This window comes from Amblyomma mixtum, chromosome 10 (assembly GCF_055824585.1).
Source record: "Amblyomma mixtum isolate Tamu chromosome 10, ASM5582458v1, whole genome shotgun sequence".
Classification (NCBI taxonomy): Eukaryota; Metazoa; Arthropoda; class Arachnida; order Ixodida; family Ixodidae; genus Amblyomma; species Amblyomma mixtum.
In genome coordinates, this window is record NC_143021.1 from 150,963,885 (window position 1) to 150,985,173 (window position 21,289).

A 21,289-nucleotide genomic window follows, 5' to 3' on the forward strand; every position below is an offset into this window, starting at 1 on the left:
TTACATTGTAGCGATGCTCGCGAAGACGTTCGTTCAGGCACCTTCCACTCTGACCTATATATTTCTTTCCGCATGGCAATGGTATGCTGTACACAAATGATTCCGTACATTCAACGAACTTTGTTCCATGCTTCGTGGTACACCCACTCTTTTTCGCAGGGCCAGGTCTTCCCAGATTCCAGAGTTACTGCAGATTTCGGGACCTGAAAAAATTTCGTTGACATTGGCCCGTTGTCCAATCTTTTTCAAGCGATGAGACAAACCGTGAATGTATGGAATAATGCCAACTTTGTGCTTATTTGCTCAAAGAGGAGGGACGTCTAGAGGTGGACAGATCTCTTTCAGGAGGATTTCAGCAATACTTGCAAGGACATGCATAGGAAACCCATCGTTAGTTAGCCTCTGTACTTGTTCAGCGAAACTTGCTGCCATTAGCTGTGGACGGGACTTTTTTATGGCGTTAGAGAAGCATATATTTGCAATTCCCCTCTTGACAAGTTTGGAGTGCGCAGAATTATATAGGAGCAGTGGTTTGTTGGCACGTGGCTGATATTTCCAGAAAATCTGGTCGTCCTGGAATACAAGGTTGATATCAAGGAACCGTATACTGTCCACTGATGGCAACTCGTGAGTAATGACTAAAGGCGAGAAGCCTATGCGTACGAAATCAAGTGTGTTAGTGGCAAGTGATTCGAAAGAGCCAGAATCACAGTCAAGGAAGATTAAATAGTCGTCAACGTATCTAAAAAATTTTGTTACTTTTAAGTCAGCCAGATGGCTGCAAAGCGCTCTGTCAGGTTCGGCCAAGTATAGATCGCTTAGCACGGGGGCAATGCAAGACCCTATACATATCCCCTTTTCTGCAGATTAGGCGACCCGACCCAATGAATAAATTTTGAGTTGAGATACAGACTTTAAAGTTCCAAAAAATCACTGCTAGACGTACCCGGTGCATTCTGTAAGGGAATAACTCCAAACTTGTCAATGCCGGCTTGAACACAAGAAAGCAATTCAGCTTGCGGCCATGAATAAATCAAATCCTTGATATCTATAGAGAAAGCTCTTAAACTCTGGAGCGGTGAGGACTTTACGTAGGTTATGACAGCATTAGAGTCCTTGACTAAGGAGGGATCGTCGATTTGCAACAGGCTGAGGTTTTCTTGAAGGAAAAGAGCAATACACTTTTGCCACGTGTCACTCTCGGAGACAATCGCCCTGAAAGGAACGTCCTCCTTGTGCGTTTTAGCACTGAAGAAGATGTCAAGGTGATCCCGTTTGGACGATTCTATGCCCTTTAAAACTCCTAGTAGCTGCAACCTGTTACAAAGCTCTTTGGCTGTTGTTTTCAGCTTAGAAATAGACCGCTTTCGGTGAGCTTCGAAAGCATTAGTGACTGCTTCAAGGGCTTTTGCATTGAACAGCCCATGCAACATGATAGCAAAACCGCCCTCTTTTTGTCTGCAGGCAGCACACGAAGTTGGTGATCCCTCAAAACCGAAGCAACGCGTTTTACAGATACCTTCGTCGCTGGCGCGTTTCCATGGATCAAGGCATCCACACCTTCGGAAACACAGCGCGGGGAATCCTCTGTAGAGGCACCTCGAGACACTTCTCGTACAAGCGACAGGAGTTCCGGCGCTGTCCTGCTCTTGTCCACGGCAAACGTTGGGCCCTGAGACAGCACCTGAAGCACATTCTGCGGTAGGCTCACACGTTCCAGGAGGTGGACGGGGCTCTTGGTAGCCGGACACTTCTGGGGGAGACGATCTAGCAGTTGCTTGAGCTCAAGCTGCCAAACGAACTCTGTAGTGCGTTCAGTCAGGGCTGACAGCTCACGAAGCTGCTTCTTGGCAGCCTGAGGGGCACAGCAGTGCTGACCTGTAATTGCAGGAGTCTCCTATGCAGCCGTGCAAGACGGAGCCATTCAGATTTCTGAATCTTGCAAGTGCGGGTAGCATGACCAATAGAAGGGAGGAAACCTCTAAGCAAGGCTCGAACGTCGTCTGGTAGAATCATGTGGCGCATGCAAAAGGAGAGAGCCCTTGCTTTGCAGATGGCACTGGCAATGAAGGCCACTGTCGCCCCAGGGTCACGTGAAAGATGAAGAAAAGAGCCCGATGTACTAGGAATTAAATCTATTAAGGTGGCAGCTTGGGCTTGTTAGTAACACATGTCAACAAATATAGCCCAGGAACAGGCGCAGGACAGCGCCGGAACTCCTGTCACTTGTACGAGAAGTGTCTCGAGGTGCCTCTACAGAGGATTCCCCACGCTGTGTTTCCGAAGGTGTGGATGCCTTGATCCATGGAAAAGTGCCAGCGACGAAGGTATCTGTAAAACGCGTGGCTTTGGTTTTGAGGGATCACCAACTTTGTGTGCTGCCTGCAGACAAAAAGACGGCGGTTTTGCTGTCATGTCGCATGGGCTCTTCAATGCAAAAGCCCTTGGAGCAGTCACTAATGCTTTGGAAGCTCACCGAAAGCGGTCTATTTCTAAGCTGAAAACAAAAGCCAAAGAGCTTTGTAACAGGCTGCAGCTACTAAGAGTTTTAAAGGGCATAGAATCGTCCAAACGGGATCACCTTGACATCTTCTTCAGTGCTAAAACGCACAAGGAGGACGTTCCTTTCAGGCGCGATTGTCTCCGAGAGTGACACGTGGCAAAAGTGTAGTGCTATTTTCCTTCAAGAAAACCTCAGCCTGTTGCAAATCGACGATCCCTCCTTAGTCAAGGACTCTAATGCTGTCATAACCTACGTAAAGTCCTCACCGCTCCAGAGTTTAAGAGCTTTCTCTATAGATATCAAGGATTTGTTTTATTCATTGCCGCAAGCTCAATTGATTTCTTGTGTTCAAACCTGCATCAACAAGTTTGGAGTCATTCCCTTCCACAATGCATAGGGTACGTCTAGCAGTGGTTTTTTGCAACTTTTACGTCTATATCTCAAGTCAACTTTTATTCATTGGGACGGGTCGCCTAATCTGCAGAAAAGGGGATATGTATAGGGTCTTGCATTGCCCCCGTGCTTAGCGATCTATACTTGGCCGAACTTGACAGAGCGCTTTGCAGCCATCTCGCTGACTTAAAAGTAACAAAAGTTTTTAGATACGTTGACGACTATTTAATCTTCCTTGGCTGTGATTCTGGTTCTTTCGAATCACTTGCCACTAACACACTTGATTTCGTACGCACAGGCTTCTCGCCTTTAGTCATTACTCACGAGTTGCCATCAGAGGACAGTATCCAGTTCCTTCATATCAACCTTTTATTCCAGGACGATCAATTTCCTGGAAATATCAGCCACGTGCCAACAAACCACTGCTCCCATATGATTCTGCGCACTCCAAACTTGTCAAGAGGGGAATTGCAATGTTATGCCTCTCTAACGCATAAAAAAGCCTTGTCCACAGCTAATGGCAGCAAGTTTCGCTGAACAAGCACAGAGGCTAACTAACGCTGGGTTTCCTATGCATGTCCTTGCAAGTATTGCTGAAATCCTCCTGAAACAGATCTGTTCACCTCTAGATGTCCTTCCTCTTTGAGCAAATAAGCACAAAGTTGTCATTATTCCATACATTCACGGTTTGTCTCATCGCTTGAAAAAGATTGGACAACGGGCATATGTCAAATTCATTTTTTCAGCTCCTGAAAAGCTGCAGGAACTCTGCAAGTTGACAAGACCTGGCCCTGCGAAGAAGAGTGGGTGTACCACGAAGCATGGAACAAAGTTCGTTGAATGTACGGAATCATTTGTGTACAGCATACCATTAGCATGCGGAAAGAAATATATAGGTGAGAGTGGAAGGTGCCTGAACGATCGTCTTCGCGAGCATCGCTACAATGTAAAAGAAAAAAGAGGGGGTTTTCTTGATGTCCACTGCAGAAACTGTGAAGAGTGTGTACCTCTCTATGAATCATGCAATGTCATCGCCGAGAACCCTAGCAAACTTAGCCGTGAAATTATTGAAGCAGAAGCCATAGATAGCCTAGGTGACTTGTGCATCGCGAAACCGTCTGTTGGATTATCTCGAGAAGAACTGCATTATCTGAGAAACTATTGAAGTGAAAAAATTTACCCTGCGCCTGTGCAATGTATCGCCACGTCGTATATGCTTACCGCCCTGCGGTTCACAATAAACTGTTGGAAGTAAGCGCTCGTGTGTGTCCTTTCTTGTCCTTGTTCTGTGCCTGCGCTATTTTTGTTGACAAATAATTCCTCTCGACTGTTAGCAAACAAGAATGTGAAAAAAGCAAGCGCACACCATCGGCCCGAATACACAAATCTGAGCAGGGACACGTATGACTGAGATCATGACTTAAATGTGATTACGGAAACACCCGCGACTCAGATCACACTCTGCATCTGACCCCGGACTCAGTCAGGACACAGATCATGATTTGAATGTCAGCCCGAGCGAGGGTGAGTGATTGGACTCGTGAGTGAACCCCCGACCTATGAACTGGCATGACGGCACACCTGCTCCTCCCCGCAGTTGCAGTTCCCTGCAGCGACGTGGTTGCGCTACACACTTATCTAAATATATAAGGAAATAACAAAAGAAATGACAAGGAGTATAAAAGCAATATGATCTAACTCGTAAAGGAAAGCAGAGAAAGAACGATAAGGTAAGATATTAGCTTACATGCAGATCCAGTGTGGAACAGCGCCAGAAAAGTGACTTGGCATTAGGCAACAGATAGAAATGAATTATATAGCAATTTATGGGTTCAGGGAAGCGCACCTCAGGGACCTCCAAAAAGCTCCGCTTATTCGGGGCTATAGCTGGTAAGGTTGGAATAGGCAGGCTTGATAACGAAATGGCGGAGGAGTAGGAATGTTGCTTAGTCATGGACTCACTTCGCATAGAGTAAATAAACAATGTTAGGGGTATGTATCGATTAAATATAATAAAGCACGCAAAGAAGGAGTAATCTATTTGTGGACCAGAAGCAACAACACGGAGAGAAACGAAGTTTTGTTTAAATGCCTATCCGAAGATATGAAACAAATGCGAGGCAAAGGAGGCGTTCTTATACTGGGAATATAAACGTTCGTATAGAAGAACTGGATGGATAGCTAGACTTCAACGGAAAATGATGTTGACCATGAGTCAGCAAAACGACTTTTTTACGAAAAATAAAAAAGGGAAATGTGACGGCGTAATGATGGGAATAGAGTGCTTCCCACTCCAGTATTGAATACTGCATAATGACAATATGCAGTATTCAATGACAATAAGGAAAGGATGAAGCTGCTCCGCGAAAACATAACATTCAGCACGGAATTTGGTAAGGATTGAACGCCATTTGATGACCGTATAAGAAGCGGTAGAAAACTGTATCCGAAACGTCTGCAGTGGTTCATGGACGTATGATGAAGTTATAAAGGTAATTCTGAGAGGAACAGATTTCGTACTTAAGAAAACCGGTAGATCAAGCGGCAAAAAGACACCCAATTGTTAATTGCTCGTCGATATTAAACCTGCTGTATCAAGCCGCAAAGCCCCTTCCAGGGCACGCCAGAAAGCAAAAAAAGAAAATAGACCCTTGCCTGAAATTCAAGAGAAATAGGAGACGAGAGAAGAAAACCCTAGAATTATGCCCATAATATGTTCTAGGAAAATGTTAAATAATAAGTTTGTTTTCAAGGTCTCCCACTATGCTGTTATGTTTTCTTCATAACTGTATGCATGTAATTATCTGATACCTGCTTTGAAGGGGAGAATTTACGTCCTAAGACTGTATACGCTGTGGCGCATGACAATCTTACTGCCGATAGCTCATGACTAGAGACCGGATTTTAGGCAAATGCCTATTTTTTTCAACGCTTCGTAGGCGCACCATTTTTACATATGAGCACGAATTAGGTGTTGACAATATGTTTAATACTGTTTTTATAGTGCCTATAAATGCCTATTTTGGGTGTCAGTGCCTATAAATGCCTATTTCCGACGTCGGTGCCTAAAAATGCCCTATTTTACAGAAAAGGGGCCTGAAATAAGCTATGGTTTTGCTTTCAAATTCTGTTTGCTTTCGAATCCATTTCGGTTTTGAGTAGAACACGCACGTGGCAACATGAGATGACCTCGTCAGTTGGCTGTGGTGAACACTGCACCTACGTCGGCTGTGTACGCATACCAACCACGTCAGCCGAAAATATCGAAGCAACCTTTTTGCTATTTTCTGCCATTTTATCGTAGTGGCTTGTTGATGACTTTGGCTGTTTAAGTGGTAGTTGACCAGATGGCACCACATTTTGTAAAGTACACAGAACAAGTTATAGGTTGGTGCAAATAATTCCCAGTTGGTTCCAATTGAAACCAACTGTAAAATGTTCCATAAACCTGCTGGAAACAGTTTAACTGGTTAAAATTTCCACCTGGGTAACCTGCCTTACTGTCGTTCCTTGCGCCCCAGCCGCATGCCATCTTCATCAAATGGCATTTGGCGGTAATCTTGTTGGAGCAGGCTACACTAGACAGCTGGCAGTCGTGCATGCATACGAAAACGCATTCGTGCACTCAAATCATAGAGTAAATGACTCAATGACTGCTTCCATTGCTTTAACCGTGATTTCTAGATGGATGATGTTTATTTTACCATGGATCATCGTGGATGTACGTAGGCCCGCGCAAAACTATGATTCTTTTCAACATATTCCGCATCAAGCAGCACTGTGTGTAACATTTTATAGCATCTCGTATTTACGGTTTCCAGACACTTCTAATTGCAAGCACCATTTGATAGTCGCGTGGCTCCAGACACCCCTGTTGAAAATTCCAGCAAAAGTCATGTTGGAGAAAACGGTGGGCCGAATGGAAGTGTTGGTTTCCATGTTGGAGAAAACGGTGGGCTGATTGGAAGTGTTGGTTTCCACGCTGGGTGCTGTTGGAGCGAATGGGAGAGATGTTGGATGCACTAATGGCGACTTTGGGCCACCCTGGATTGAGTGGAAATTGTGGTGGCTGCACTGGCACTTTCAGTAAACAATATTGGGCTGAATGGAAACCACGCTGGACACTTCAGTGAACACGGTGAGACGGGATGGGCTTGGTGGTATCCATCGTGATTATCTCGGTGGGCCTGGCAGGCAACACTGGACTATGTGGAAACCACGGTGGGAGCCTATGGATGTGTACAGTCGCGAGCAAAAAATATTAGCACAGATCACTGGCGATCAGAATTCGTATATCTCACCACGCGGCGCTGTGGTAGGCAGAACTGCCTAACGGGCCGTTTCCATGTTTGCAGCCTAGGGGGGGGGGGGGGCGGCGGCAGGAAGTAAGCTTTATCAAGCGTGCACCGCCCGAGCGTTGAAGTGCCAACCCTACGTGACTGTGCTTGCGGAATTTATTTTGGCTCGGTTATCATGAGCACAGATGGCTTCTTTTTATTACTGTTTTTTTATGTCCGCGATGGTTTGTCAAAAGGAACTCGCGGGAACAATAGATGATAGCGCTGCTTTTAGTCAGCAGTTTTGCTGTCCGTGGCAGTCCGCTAATTTGCTGTCCGTGGCAGTCCGCAGTAATTTTACTGTCCGTGGCAGACCCCCTTAATACTGTAGAATGGGAACGGCCCGGCACTCCCGTTATCAGCCTCTCCGCCACCCGCAGTGCCAGGCGTTGTCATTCCGGCGCTCTGGTGTTCCGTCATGTGTGCTAATCTTTTTTACCCACGACTGTACCTACTTGTTTGGCATGGCACAAACCATGGCTGTATTTGAATGGCCGATGCTGGGCAGCAGATACTGCATATGCATGTGCCTATATGGTTGACAAAATGAAACTCATCAATGCACTAACAATCTCAGTGGGTCAAATCCATCAAACGTACAGTCTTTGTCAAAAGTAACCAGGCTGCATGGTTTGCTTCTAGCTCGTACAGCGGATCCCTCACAGCTTCCCTGAAGCTGGAATGGTAGCTAAAGGTAAGGGCTGAGGGTCTTATTACCTTCCAACACGTTTTGATCCTTAGGAATAACACAAGGGCTCCTCTATACAAGCTAGAAGCAAACCATGCAGCCTGGTTACTTTTGACAAAGACTGTACACTTGGCACTTTATGCTGTTAGAATAAAAACTGCAAGACAAATTTCTCTTTTTTTACACGTGCATTTGTTGACTTGACAGTTTCAGAAAATTTTTTTAAAAAGTAACGACTTATATACTTGGGCTTAGATTATCATTAGCAAAATATTTGAGAAAAAGTTTAACTTCATTGTTCACAAAATAATAAATTGCAGGTTTGCAGAGCCCTGCATGCCTGAATCCGAACACTCAATTTCATTCAGAAAATTTTATTGAGCGTGCATTTCAAGACATATACTAATTCAATTAACAAATTGTTAACCACATAGCTGGCCACACAGCTTCTTTGTAGAAGGGTTACGAATACAAATATATACACAGAATATTTCGACAAGGCTGCACTCTTATACATGCACCTCGGTACACAATTACCAGTACAACACTGTTTTTCAAAATAGAAATGCAGATATATATAAATACAATATGAGGATATAAATTACACAGCATATTTCATACTAAGAATTGATTTGGTTTTCACGTTGGATGAGAGAACTCCACTATAAAAAATGCACACCTTCACTGTAGTCTCAAGAAAGCATATACCGTGGAGGTTGTTCTCTCGACGCGCGTTTCAACGCTGCCGCCTCTCACGTCGTGCTGCCGATCAAACAGCGTCACCATGTTTTTACGACAACCTACTCTCTACGACTGCTACGTTGGGTATTTTGTTAGCCTTGCTGATCTCCCATCAATATAAAAAAAAACTTCCCCATACAAACAGAAATCGGCATGTAATTTCGTGAATGAGCAAAGCAGCAAGCCATACTGCCGTGAGAACTCAGGCATTTTTCAACCGCAGCGCAAGCAACAGGTCGTTAATTCGCGCGTTTCTACCAGTGGTAATTGCTCGCAATCGCTGCAATTTCTGTGGATGCCGATACGGCTGAATACCCAATAAAAATACCAAAAATAAAATAAAAAGTAGGATACAAGCTTTTTCACAACGAAACCGAAACAAAAACTGGTTGTCACCGCCAGGTGGCTGCCGGTAGCTGTTTTTCTGTATAACCCTCATGGCGGTTCGGGTGCTGCGTCGCGTGCATCGCGCTTCGGCGCTTGCTACAATTCGCTACTTGGATTGTGAGCCGTCGTGAACTGTGTTGTGGTTTGCGTGTGTTTCTTCTTGCTCAAGGGTGCACAATCGCGCAGTGCTGTCGACGTAGCCTATTCGAGGCAAAGTGTCATTTTTCTGGTCTCTCTAACTTTTCAGTCTGTGCGCTTCTTTGTGTAGTCCAGGATGGGTGTCCAGGCACAAAGACGCGCGGGCAGTGTCGCGGTGGAAATGTTCCAAATAAGGCCCGGAATATTTTCTTCTGTGTGACTACGTGGTAGAGAGTGCCGGCTACGTAGCACTCGTGCTGAAATCTCACTGGTTGGTGTAGTGCCCGTGACACGAAGGCAAACAGCGTTCTGCACGACTACGCAATCATCTGAAAAGGTAAGCAGTACTCGTGCATTATCCGAAGCATATAATGCTGGAACGGTGACCTGTCGTACTGCTGCAGTATTCGTGTTCAATGCTATAAAAAGCGTTTAAGGCGCTTTTGTTGTCGCCGCGGTGAGTTGCTCTGCCAAGAATTGTCGCTGTCGGTACTTGTTTTGGCGAAGGGGATGCGACCGTGCGTGCGCTAGCTTTGCATGATTTTGGTATGCGCATGTTTGCGCGTTTTGTTTCTTGTTGAGCACAGATTTGTCCTCGTATATGCCTCGTTCTACGCGTTTCTGCCCATGCTTGTTCACACCACCGCGCACGTTTCAAGGACCGGCACTTTGGCTGTGCGTAAAATGTATGATTGTCTTTCAAGATAGCGTTAGCACTTTGAGGGGGATTGAAACACTTTTTATTCGCCGCGGTTTTTGCTTGGCCCTAGACTGTTGAACCTTAGGTCGTGGGGTCGATCCTGATGGCAGTAGCCGCATTTCGATTTAGGTGAAATGAAAAATAGAATGCCCCTGTGCTGTGCGATGTCAGCTCACGTTAAATTCTAGGTGGTCTAAATTAATCCGGAACCCTCCAATACGATCAGTGCCCATTTTCCGCATCTGAATTCAAACCCCACTATAAAGAAAGCACTGTCTCAGGTTGCAGTTACCAACGAAAGTTAATTTCCGGCCGTCAGGATCTAATTTTTAAATGAGTATGTGAAGATTTTTTTTTTTATGATACCGATAGCGTTTCTGGCTACCCAGAGTATAGGATCTTGCATTTCGATCACTCTGCTGTTTGAAAATTGGTTTCTGAGGAAAACAAGTGACGCAATAATTGTCTCAGTTATTACGATGTTTATCTACGCTTTCGAACGCAGATTTGTTTTGCTCATAGCAAGATTCCTTTACTAGTGCTAGGGGAACTGATGCATTTTAAACAGGGTAGTTTTCCTTTGTATTGAGGCGTATACTTGGGCAAGTATATTTGCGTATACTTGGGCAAGTATATTTTTCGTGATCTTTTTACATTCATGTGATATTCACTGTTGGACCGAGTTCGCATGCTTGTTTTTGTACTCCTGTCATAGTGATAATGGAAAATTGGTATCTGCAGGTGGCACATCTGTCTTCCAGTCCGAGTCAATGGCATGGATTTTGTGGCCACCAGATGAAGTCAAAAGCTGTGTTGTAAGTTGTTACTGCATTGTGCTTTGTTCTTGTGGTTGCCATGAAATGTTCTCTTACTTTCATTGCTCTTTTCCTTAATGCTACTGCTTGGAGCAGTTTGGATTGCTCTGGCCTGATATGTTTACATGTTTATATGAGTAATATTAGTTGGCTGTCAGAATGGGCCGGTTGCAGGCCATTTGAAGTTTTACATTCAATATTGCTCGTCTTTTAACCGTTGCATTCTATGCATGAAGTGCGAAATGTCTGCATGTTTTTGGCTGCATTATGTGATACTATTTGACTACGAATATTAACATTATGATGCATGTGTGTTAACTTAAATATGTGTTTTTATGCCACTCATCGCAGGTCACAGATGTAAAAGAAAAAGTGCACACATGAGAACTGGTTTCATTACTGCTGCCTTGTTTTTGCTAAGCATGGAGAGCTGAGCTAATTGGTTCTGGGTAGAATTATGAGACATCATTCCAGTGTACAAAAACACATGAACGAAGAGAGTAGACTCCATAGACCCCATACTTCAACTGAGGTTGATTCCACAACATGAGCTTTTTACATGCAAAGTGGTACTAGTGACCCCTGTGGCTGAAAAGTGTTTCCTCGACCAGGTAACAATTATTCAATGTTGCAAAAACAAAAACATAGGCGTAAGGTAAGCTTGTCACTCAAGTTGAATGCATTGGCGTGACTAAACATTGCCTACCTGGCTGACCCAACACACATTTGCGTTGAGATAATCTATTTCTTTTTCTGCCTGCCTGCTCCAGTCGCCTTACTTCGGCATTGACGCTGTCACGACTCTGTGACAGCATCAATGCGCAAGTAAGGAGACTGGAGCAGGCAGTTTTCACAGGAGAAATTGTAGCCTTAGTGGTAGAAAGCCAGGTTCGAGAGATGAAGTGTGCTGGGCAGCGCAAGCCGGAAGACAACGCACATTCGCAACAGTGACCTGTCATTGTGCCCTATTGCCATCAGGTGTCACACCGCCTCAAGAAGGCCAGTGACAAACACGATGTACATGTCGTATTTTCAGCTTGGGAAAGCTGGGATGCATGTGCCACCTGATAAATGACGTTACGAAAAAGCCTGCCTACAAAACTAAGCACACCAAACCCCTCGTTAAACATGAGGTTGACATGGTGTACAGCATCCTCCTTGCCTGTGGCAAACATTACATTAGACAGACGAGGCTTGCATCAATGAACGCTTGCTTGAACATTGCAGGACAGCTGATTCATTAAGTGGCAGAGGTCATTTAGCTGAGCACATTCGCCTTTGCTCGCACAAGCGAGCATGCAAGGCGTTTTTGAAAGAAACACATGCCTTGTGCAAGTTTAGCACTTGGAAGGGCTGGGAAATTTTTTAAGCCTTTTGTATCTCTGTTGAAAAAGAGAATTGCGTCAGCAGCCCTTCTGCAGCGCTCCAGAAAAAGAAATAGATTATCTGGAGGCAAATATGTTTGTTGGGTCAGCCAGGTAGGTGATGCATAGGCGTGCCGATGTGTTTAATGTGAGTGGCAAGATACCTTTACCCCTATGTTTTTTTGTGTTTTGGTTTTTGCCGTCCTGAATAATTGTTATCTGGTGGCGGAAATACTTTTCAGCCCCAGGGATCACTAGTACCCCTTTGCACATAAAAAGCCTGTGTTGTGGAATAAACCTCAGTTGAAATATGGTGTCCATGGAGTCTACTCTCTTCATCCGTGTGATTTTGTGTGCCGGAATGATGTCTCATAATTCTCCCTTGTTTTCAGTGAATAAGGAGGGCTTCTGGTGTCTCTTTTTTTGTATGTGATGGTTATAACAAAGTGGCTACCCATAAACTGTCATTTTGGGCTTAATTGAAGGATCCTTGGGAATTTGTTTGACAGCATATTCCATGGGCACTTTCTTGAGAAAAATCAGTTATTTGTTACCCATTTCACTGCATTAACCATTGCTTCTCATCATGTCTCGAAAGTCATTGATAAGCACAAGCTTTCGAGTACCTGAGGGCTGTGTGAGAAGCCTTCTGACATACTTTAAACTACTGAGGATATCTGAAGACAGATTTTACCAATAATTGTTAGCCAATCCAAACCTCTTGGTTCTATCCCTGACAACCTGAAGCTGACCTGTCAATAATTAAGGCTGGAAACCGTTCTGATCCCCAAACTGTTCTCCTATTTTATTGATGTGCATTTTGCATGAACTGTTAGAGCACGAAATGAGTCCGCATATTACTTGCCACCATAATTCAAACTAATATTTCTATACCACTCATCACGGCTCCCATTCTCTTTACTAATGTGCAATCCAACTTTTTGAATTCACAACAGATTTTCACCCAAATTTAGATTCTTTATTTTAGGCAAGTGTCATCGACTTGAATTTCTCGAAAGCTTTTCATGTTTCATTATAACCTTTTAGCTACACTCTCATGCTTGAGCCTTCATTCTTTGATATTAGTGTAGATTCATTGCTTCCTGTTCTACGGCTGGCCTTAAAAAACTATTGTACTTCTTCTCTTATGAAGCCCAGCATATCAATATGCAAAATCATAAGGCGTCCCTCATCCTGAGTCACTTTGGGATGTTAAACCCCCATAAACCAAACCAAGCACATTACTAAAGTGCATTAATATTAGCCATTCAATAACAGTCTTTGTCTTTATGTCCCAACCTTGTCTTTATGACTGCATTATTCTGAAGGATGCCCCAACTATCTCTGCTACTCTGACTGTATTCATTTTTGCAAGACGGATGAATGGGCTTGTTTGTAATTCATTATGTCAAAACAGCGCAAAGAAGAGAAAGATGAGGAAGGAATGCGACGGTGCGAGTGCTGACTTTCAAGAAGGTTTATTGGAAAGCACATCAAAATATATACACTGTGGCCTAAAAAAAGAATGAAGAAAGGGTGCCTTGTAACATTCACTTTGGATCTGTCAAAAACAAAACGAAAGTTGAATATGAAGCATTTAAGAGCATGAACTCTTTCTTAGGGAGCGATAAAGAAGGTGTGTTAACACATTGATTGCGTTTTTTCTACAATTTCAGTGGCCTCGATCATCTCATGCACAAACTTTTCTGTGTCTGTCTATCACAATGCAGCACAAGAAATTACGCCTCACAGCATAAAGGATGTGGCAAACGATCGCAGTCGCGACAATGAAACATCAGATTCCCCCTGCTAGCTTTGTTCACATCGTAACGGTGGTCTTTTGACCTCTCATTGGCACCTCTGCTAGTTTCTTGCTGAAGTTGATACATTAGCCAGATGGTTCAACTTTAGATTATTACATAGTTTCTTGGCTCTGGACATTGTTATTAACAAATCAGCTGTTGTGTGACACTTGAACTCAGAATTAACTGCCTCCGTTGCCTTGGACAGAAAGACGCCTTTAGACATGACCACAAAACCACCTTCTTTATCAGCAGTTGAATGCGATAGGGCCCACCGTCTTAAACCCGTTACAGTTCAGCCTGCGGGCAAGTTTCTGGCATGGTTCAAACCACGACACCCCATCAACCAACGCCCCCTGAAACACACCTGTCACGCTCAGGTCCAGGCACAGGAAGGCAAGACGTCAAAGTATGGCAAACAGCTCCAGAATATTCCTCTTCGAAGGAACAATGGCAAATTTTTGCCCGTATATGCTTCAAGCAGCAGACGAGGCAGCAACTCAGTGTCGACATTGTGCACCTTGTTTTGAGACACTCGTGCCTTGGCTTCTCTGCTCCGGGCTAGTGAGCGCAAAGTGGCTGCAAAGTGGCATTCCAGATGGCTTTCACCTGGTCAACGGTGCGTGACACCGTCAACCAGCCACTCCCTGGCTTGTTTTCAGGCACAAGAGTTTGACAACAAGGTGCACACCTTCAGCTTGGAGTCGCTGCCTCGTCTGGTCCTTGAAGTGCTTATGGACCAAAATTTTCCGTTCCTCCGAAGAGAACTATTGTGGAGATGCTTGCCATGGTTTGACGAGTTGCCTTTTCCACGCACAGACCTGAGTGTGACAGGTGTGCTTCGGGATGTTTTGATGCAGTGTCACGGTTTGAACCCTCTTTAGGAACTTGCCCACAGGCCGAACTGTGTCGTATTTAAGAGGGTGGGCCCTCTTGCTTTCAACTGCTGATAAACGGTGGTTTTGTGGTCGTATCGAAAGGCGCCTGTCAGTCCAAGGCCACAGATGCAGTGTATTCTGAATTTGAGTGCCACTTACTATCTGATTTGTTAAAAGCAAAGTCCAGTGCCAAGAAACATTAACAATCTAGAGTTTAACCATCAGGCTAATGCCATCAACTTCAGTAAGAAAAATTGTCCAGCTATCTTCTTTACCGCAAAGACCCATAAAGGTGACTGCTCCTTGAGGGTTGTAGTTTAAGAGAATGGAACCTGTCAGAAACAAATCGCCTTCTCTTTGCGACATAAAATTAAGTTGCTGAGCATTGATGACTCCTCTCGTGTAAGATCTGCAGAGAAAGTAACGCAGTTTCTACACAATAACTCTCGCACCAGTTTCATGGGGTGCTATGTTGACATCAAGGATTTATATTACGCCATCCCTCAATCAGGATCAATAATGTGTTGAAGAATTCATTAACCTAAATGGAGCAGTGGCATTCCAAACGTCTCAGGCGTTTTGGTGAATAATTTTGTCGCACTTTTAAGCTCATACCTTCAGTCCACCTTTATTACATTTCAGAATAGCTTGTTTTTGCAAAAAAAAACTATTAGCGCCGCTGTTACGTGGCTTATTGCAGGATCTCCAATCCTGACGAAGCATTGTCTAAGGTGAGAGAGGAGTTCAGTCAAAGCCTCAGTCCACTTTGAATCACCACTGAAATTATAGAGGATAATATGTCATCACATTTATTGGATCTCAATCTTGGGTGGTTACACTTGTTGGGCTTACGAGTCAAGGGAAAACAAGCTACTTTTACCATTTTCTTCGGTTCAGTCTAAGCTGGTCAAGAGGTGTCACTAACCTTTGCTTCAAAAATTCCTTAATGAAATCCTGTTTGATTGCCATGACATCCAGTTTTGCCCAGCTCATATGCCGTTTGTCCTTTACTGGATATTTAGAACCTTTGTCAGTGTCTTTAGCCGATTGCTTTAAGCAGAAGTTGAAACATTCTTTTTGTGCCCCCGTCGAGACTGTAACTCCCAAAAGGAAGTTTGTACGTACCTTTCTCTACATCCACAATTGGTCGCACCGGTTAAATAGGCAGTCGAGTTGGCATCGATATTGTTTTTCTAACCCTATGAAGTTTCAGTACCTGTAGTCAACCGAGATTATCCATCAGAGTCTCTTCGTGCACTGCACAGAAGACATAGTGTGTTCGAACGCCTTGAAATGCGGCTATGTTTACAGTGGGAAAACAGGCAAGTGTGTCACTGAGAGGTTTAAAAGACCACCACGACGATGTGAACAAAGCTTGCGGGAGAACTTTGATGATTCACTGTCGCAATTGCAATTGTTTGCCAGATCCTAAACGCTGTGAACCGGAATTCATGTTCTGCATTTTGCCTGACAGACACAGAAAAGTTTGTGCGTGAGATAATCGAGGCCACTGAAATTTAAAAAAAAAACCGTAATCACTGTGTTAGCACACCTTCTTTACGCTTCCTAAGGAAGAGTTCATGCTCTTAAATGCTTCTTTGTCAGTTTTTGTTTTGTTTTACACTCATGCAATGTGGTTGACACAAGGTGCCCTTTGTTCGTTGTTTTTTTTAGGCCACAGTGTATATATTTTGACGTGGTTTCCAATACACATTGGCGATAGTCAGCACTCATGCCATCATATTTATTCCTTCGTTGTCCTTGTCTTGTCTGCATTGTTTTGTCACAACGTATTGACCTCCTTTCCCACCTCTAGGGTTAATGGTATGGAGAAACCTTAACCAGATGCAGCCCCACATACTTGGAGCATGTCACGATACATGCTGCTGGCACCACAAGGGCACTCGGGTTTATCAGGAGATGTCATGATCTGTGTGCTCTTGCCATGCTGCGCAGTTTATGCATAAAAATTTTATTGATTCCAAACTGAAGTATTCCCTAGCTCTTTCAATTTTGCACCAAACTGTTTGATGCTACGCCACCAACTCCCTTTAATCCAACAGCGACACTTGGTACAGCATATGTGTAATCAGTCATCTCATTTGACCACCAGACATCACTGCATAAAAGGGGAAACGCTCGTTTAGGTGTGTTCCATATACTCTACAATACTTTTCCACAACTTAATGTTAAATGTTGCTGCCCCGCTTCAGACCAGGATGCCATCACAACTAAATCAAGAAATTTTTCCTGTTCCCATTTAAGAATAAATCAAATCAAAGTTTATTTCCCATCTAGCACTACAGATGGAGGAATCGTAGAAAAAAGCTGCCCTTGGGCAGCTTGACGAGTCTACAATCCTTATTATTGACAGGGAGGCAACACAAGAGTTTATACAATTTTAAAAAACAAGCACATCAAGGAAGCACCGGAGAATACACGAAACAGCAATATGTATACATAATGAAACTTAAACAATGTTATGCAAAAACAAATTATGTAGTTCATGACGTGAAAAAGAAAACAAATCGAGGTTAATGTGGATATACCTATTTAGAAGAGATGGAAGTGTGTACTGAAGGCATTCCCTACCAAGATTTAGTCGAGGTGTTGGCACTGTCCATTCTTCGCCACGTCTTGTTGGATAGACTGATTCTTTTTTCCTTAGTTCTGCAAAATTTTTAAGATTTGTTACATTCTTCTTGATTTCTGTTTTAAAAGTAACACTGAGGCGATATTTATAAAGATTATGTGCTTTAATAACTCTGGAATGACAAAAGAAAGCTGCACTGGGATGTCGGAACGGTAAATTATATGCATTTCGGAGATATCTCTTTTGCATTAAATGAATACGTTCAAGGTTAGTGAATGTTGTAGTGCCCCACACCAACTGGCAATAGTTTAAATGCGAGTTGAATATTGAATTGTATACCAGCATCTTAGTTTTTGTGGGAAGTATGTATTTTAGACGGCCTATAACACCAGTGATTTGAGCTATTTTTTTTAAGATATCATTGACATGATAATCCCATGACATACTGGCAGAAAATATGACCCCAAGGCATTTAAACTGCTCAACAATTTCTACAGCCCGCGAGTTTAATATAATATTCTCGTGCAGTGGGATAACTTTATTTTTCGGCCTAAATATGACAGCTTTGGTCTTACTCTCATTTATTTGCATCAGGTTAACTGCAGACCAGACCTCAAGAGGCATTGTGGCATTACATTGTTTGATAAGTTCATGAACATTTTCACCCGAAAAAAATACGCTCATATCGTCTGCATAGATGGAAAACTTTGTATTATCGCTAATGTTGACAATATCGTTTCGGTAAATATTGAAGAGTAGAGGCCCTAGCGTACTGCCTTGGGGGACACCGTAGAAGAGCGGCTTCGGTTCAGACTGTATACCATTTATGTACACCACTTGCTGTCTAAACGACAAATAAGAACTTAACAATGAGAGCGCTTTTTCTCGGATACCATAGTAGTGTAATTTATTTAGTAAGATTTTATGATTTACCAGGTCAAAAGCCTTTGAGAAGTCCACAAATACACCAATGACAATAGATTTGTTTTCAAGTTGCTTTATTATATATTCCTTTTGTTGGAGTAATGCAAGTTCAGTGGATTTGGTTTTGCAGAAGCCAAACTGAAATGGTGTTAGCAAGTTAAATTTATGGATGAAATTTGACATTCTTAGATGCAGCATTTTCTCAAATGCTTTCGAAAACACTGGCAAAATAGAGATTGGTCTGTAGTTGGCGAGGGCGTTGCGATCTCCTTTTTTGTAAAGAACAACAACTTTTGCTAATTGCATTTTTTCCGTAAAAACTGCAGTTTCTAAACAGATGTTAAAGATGTGAGCAAGTATGGGAGCAATTATGTCAACTACATGCTTGACTGGCCGTATTTGGATATCATCAATGTCACAGCTACTGCTATTGTTAAGATTTGTTATCACCGACACTACTTCGTCTACCGTGACTGGGTGCAGAAAAATTGTTTCATCATTCTGAATTCGAACATATTTGCAAGCGTCAGATTCGGCAGCACGTGTTATAGCACGGGTAGCCAAGCTCGTTAAAAAAGTATTGAATACATTAGCCAGTTCGACCCCAGAAACTTCCTTTCCATCAATATTTAATTTTGTTAATGCAGTGCGTGAACTGTCCCGCTGCAGAAGTGTATTTAATCTCGACCATAGTACACCATTTCGAACATTCTTAACATCTAGAAGTGACACGTGATAGGCTGTTCGTGTAGACCGCAGTTTTTTAGTCAATTTGTTCCTATATTTCTTAAATACCGCAAGGTCCTCAACCTTCCGGCTGCTCAAAAATTTTCTGTACAGCTTGTCTTTCATTTGTATTTCTCCGCGAAGCTCTGGCGTTACCCATGGCTTGCGGATTCTGCGACTTTTCACGCGTGTTACAAGAGGAAAGCAGTCGTGATATATCTGTTTAAAGCAATCGACAAACGTATTATAGGCAACATTTGCATCATGAAGTTCAGCTATCTTACTCCAATATACTTTCATGAGCGCATCCCTAAAGGATTTCAATGATGATTCTGTAATAGCTTGGTATGTGATTGATGTGGACTTACTTCCTATTGTACTAGCGTTCTCAATGCAAGCAAACACAGGAAGATGGTCACTAACACAACAAGATAAAACACCAGAAAAAGCATTCAGCTGCATAGAGTTAGTAATAATTAAATCGAGAATAGAATGGCCTTCGCTTGTGACTCTACCTCACCACATTTTCATTGCATGTGGTCCCTCAAAATTATGGAAATAAGTGATATCGCTTGGAGCATTGACACTGGTTTGTTTTACCTTTTCTTTGCTGCTGTTTTTATTTTTTGCAACTGATGTATCAATGGATTGTATGCCTCTTTTCGTAGTGTATCGTCTGCGACATCTCAGCTGTGCTACTGCAGTCACCCTTCTGATGTTACCTTTATATTGTCCCTCTTATTAATACCCCACTAAAAGCCTTCAGAGGACAAAAAACGATGGCTTTTTTATTTTGCTCATTATGGCACACGTCAGGCTTATGTTTAGGGATATAGGAGAGGCCTTTGTCTTGCAGTGGTGCTAGTTATGCTGCTGATGATGGTACTTAATGACGAGCATATGATATATTGAATAAGAACCTCAAATTATTTTTCTTTTTGAGTGCGAATAGCTTCAGTGGTTCTTGATTTAGGCTCACTTTATTCCTGTGGCCACAATACGGAGTTTACTTTTTTAGCACTCTAATACTGGCAAGAATAAAAACTTGTGGATCCTAATTCTTTCATTTCAATCTTTTCTGCAGAGTGCATCGCCCAGTTTTCCCAAGCCCTCATGCACCGGTGGTACATCAACAAGGCTGTTTCATGGGGCCCAGCTGCATTGACAAGTGGCTAAAGAAGAGCAAGAGGAGCATGAACACAAAATAAAACTGGCTGTAGGAGCTTCATCTATTTTGAAATTTGCTGTCTCATTGCGACAGACATAACATTGCTGCATGGCCCCTGCCCCAACATCTCCCAGTCATTCCAACATGCCCAGTCATTCCAACATGCCCAATCATTCCAACATGCCCAGTCATTCCAACATGCCCAGTCATTCCAACCTGCCCAGTCATTCCAACATGCCCAGTCATTCCAACATGCCCAGTATTCCAACATGCCCAGTCATTCCAACATGCCCAGTCATTCCAACATGCCCAGCATTCCAACATGCGCAGTCATTCCAACGCATTTTCCATTACCATAATCCACCAAGGTTTCCAGTGTTGGTTTCCAATATTTACATCATTGCCTTTTTTTCCAATAGGGACGTGAAGCCACAAACTATAAAATACTGTTTACACAAATGACAACTTATTTATTAATGTTGAAGCATCGTGTATGCCTGCAATAAATAAGTTCAATTCCTGTGTGAGCGAAGACTGAACTCATTTGTCAGATGCTTTGAGCTGACAACGTTTCTATCAATTCCTAAATACATGGCCTCCTGTTAAGGTGTTCATTCTTTCTACTTTTGTACACGACAAGCGAATTGTTTTTTTCGAGGTATACGAAAGTGTTTTAAAAGGATTGGTAACCGTCCCTTTTACTCTGCTGAAGCATGTGTATTGTACGAAAAGTTGCGCGACAGCTTTAAAAAAAAAAACGGCTTCAAATGTTCGCACCTTGCTTAAGGTCCCAAATCATTCCTGCTGTGTTTTTGGTTTATATTACGGCAGATATTGCGCACTCAAGTTCCGAACTGTGTGCACTTTTGATAAAGTTTATAGTGCCTATTTTTCTCCGTTAGCTGCCTGAAATGCAATTTTAGCTGCCTATTTATGGCGCATAAAACGTGCTTTTTAGTGCCTAAAAATCCGGCTTCTACTCATGACTTAATGCTGAGCTCCTTGTTCGCGTGAGTTGATCGGCGCTGTCGCACGAAGCATTCTGCCCATACCGCTTGCCTCGTCGCTCGATCTGCCCGGACAGAAAATTTCGATCGTCGCCCGGAAGTCCTCCCGCGATTAGCCAATCACA

The 21,289-nt window shown here is 43.1% G+C and overlaps 1 long non-coding RNA gene across 1 annotated transcript; it reads left to right on the forward strand.

Moving 5' to 3' along the window:
- The first annotated feature begins 8,173 nt into the window (after nucleotides 1-8,173).
- Nucleotides 8,174-20,221, forward strand: LOC149327365 (uncharacterized). Its single transcript, XR_016285965.1, has 3 exons — nucleotides 8,174-9,524; nucleotides 10,629-10,702; nucleotides 20,074-20,221. It is a non-coding gene; the product is annotated as an uncharacterized LOC149327365 (long non-coding RNA).
- The last annotated feature ends 1,068 nt before the right edge of the window (nucleotides 20,222-21,289 follow it).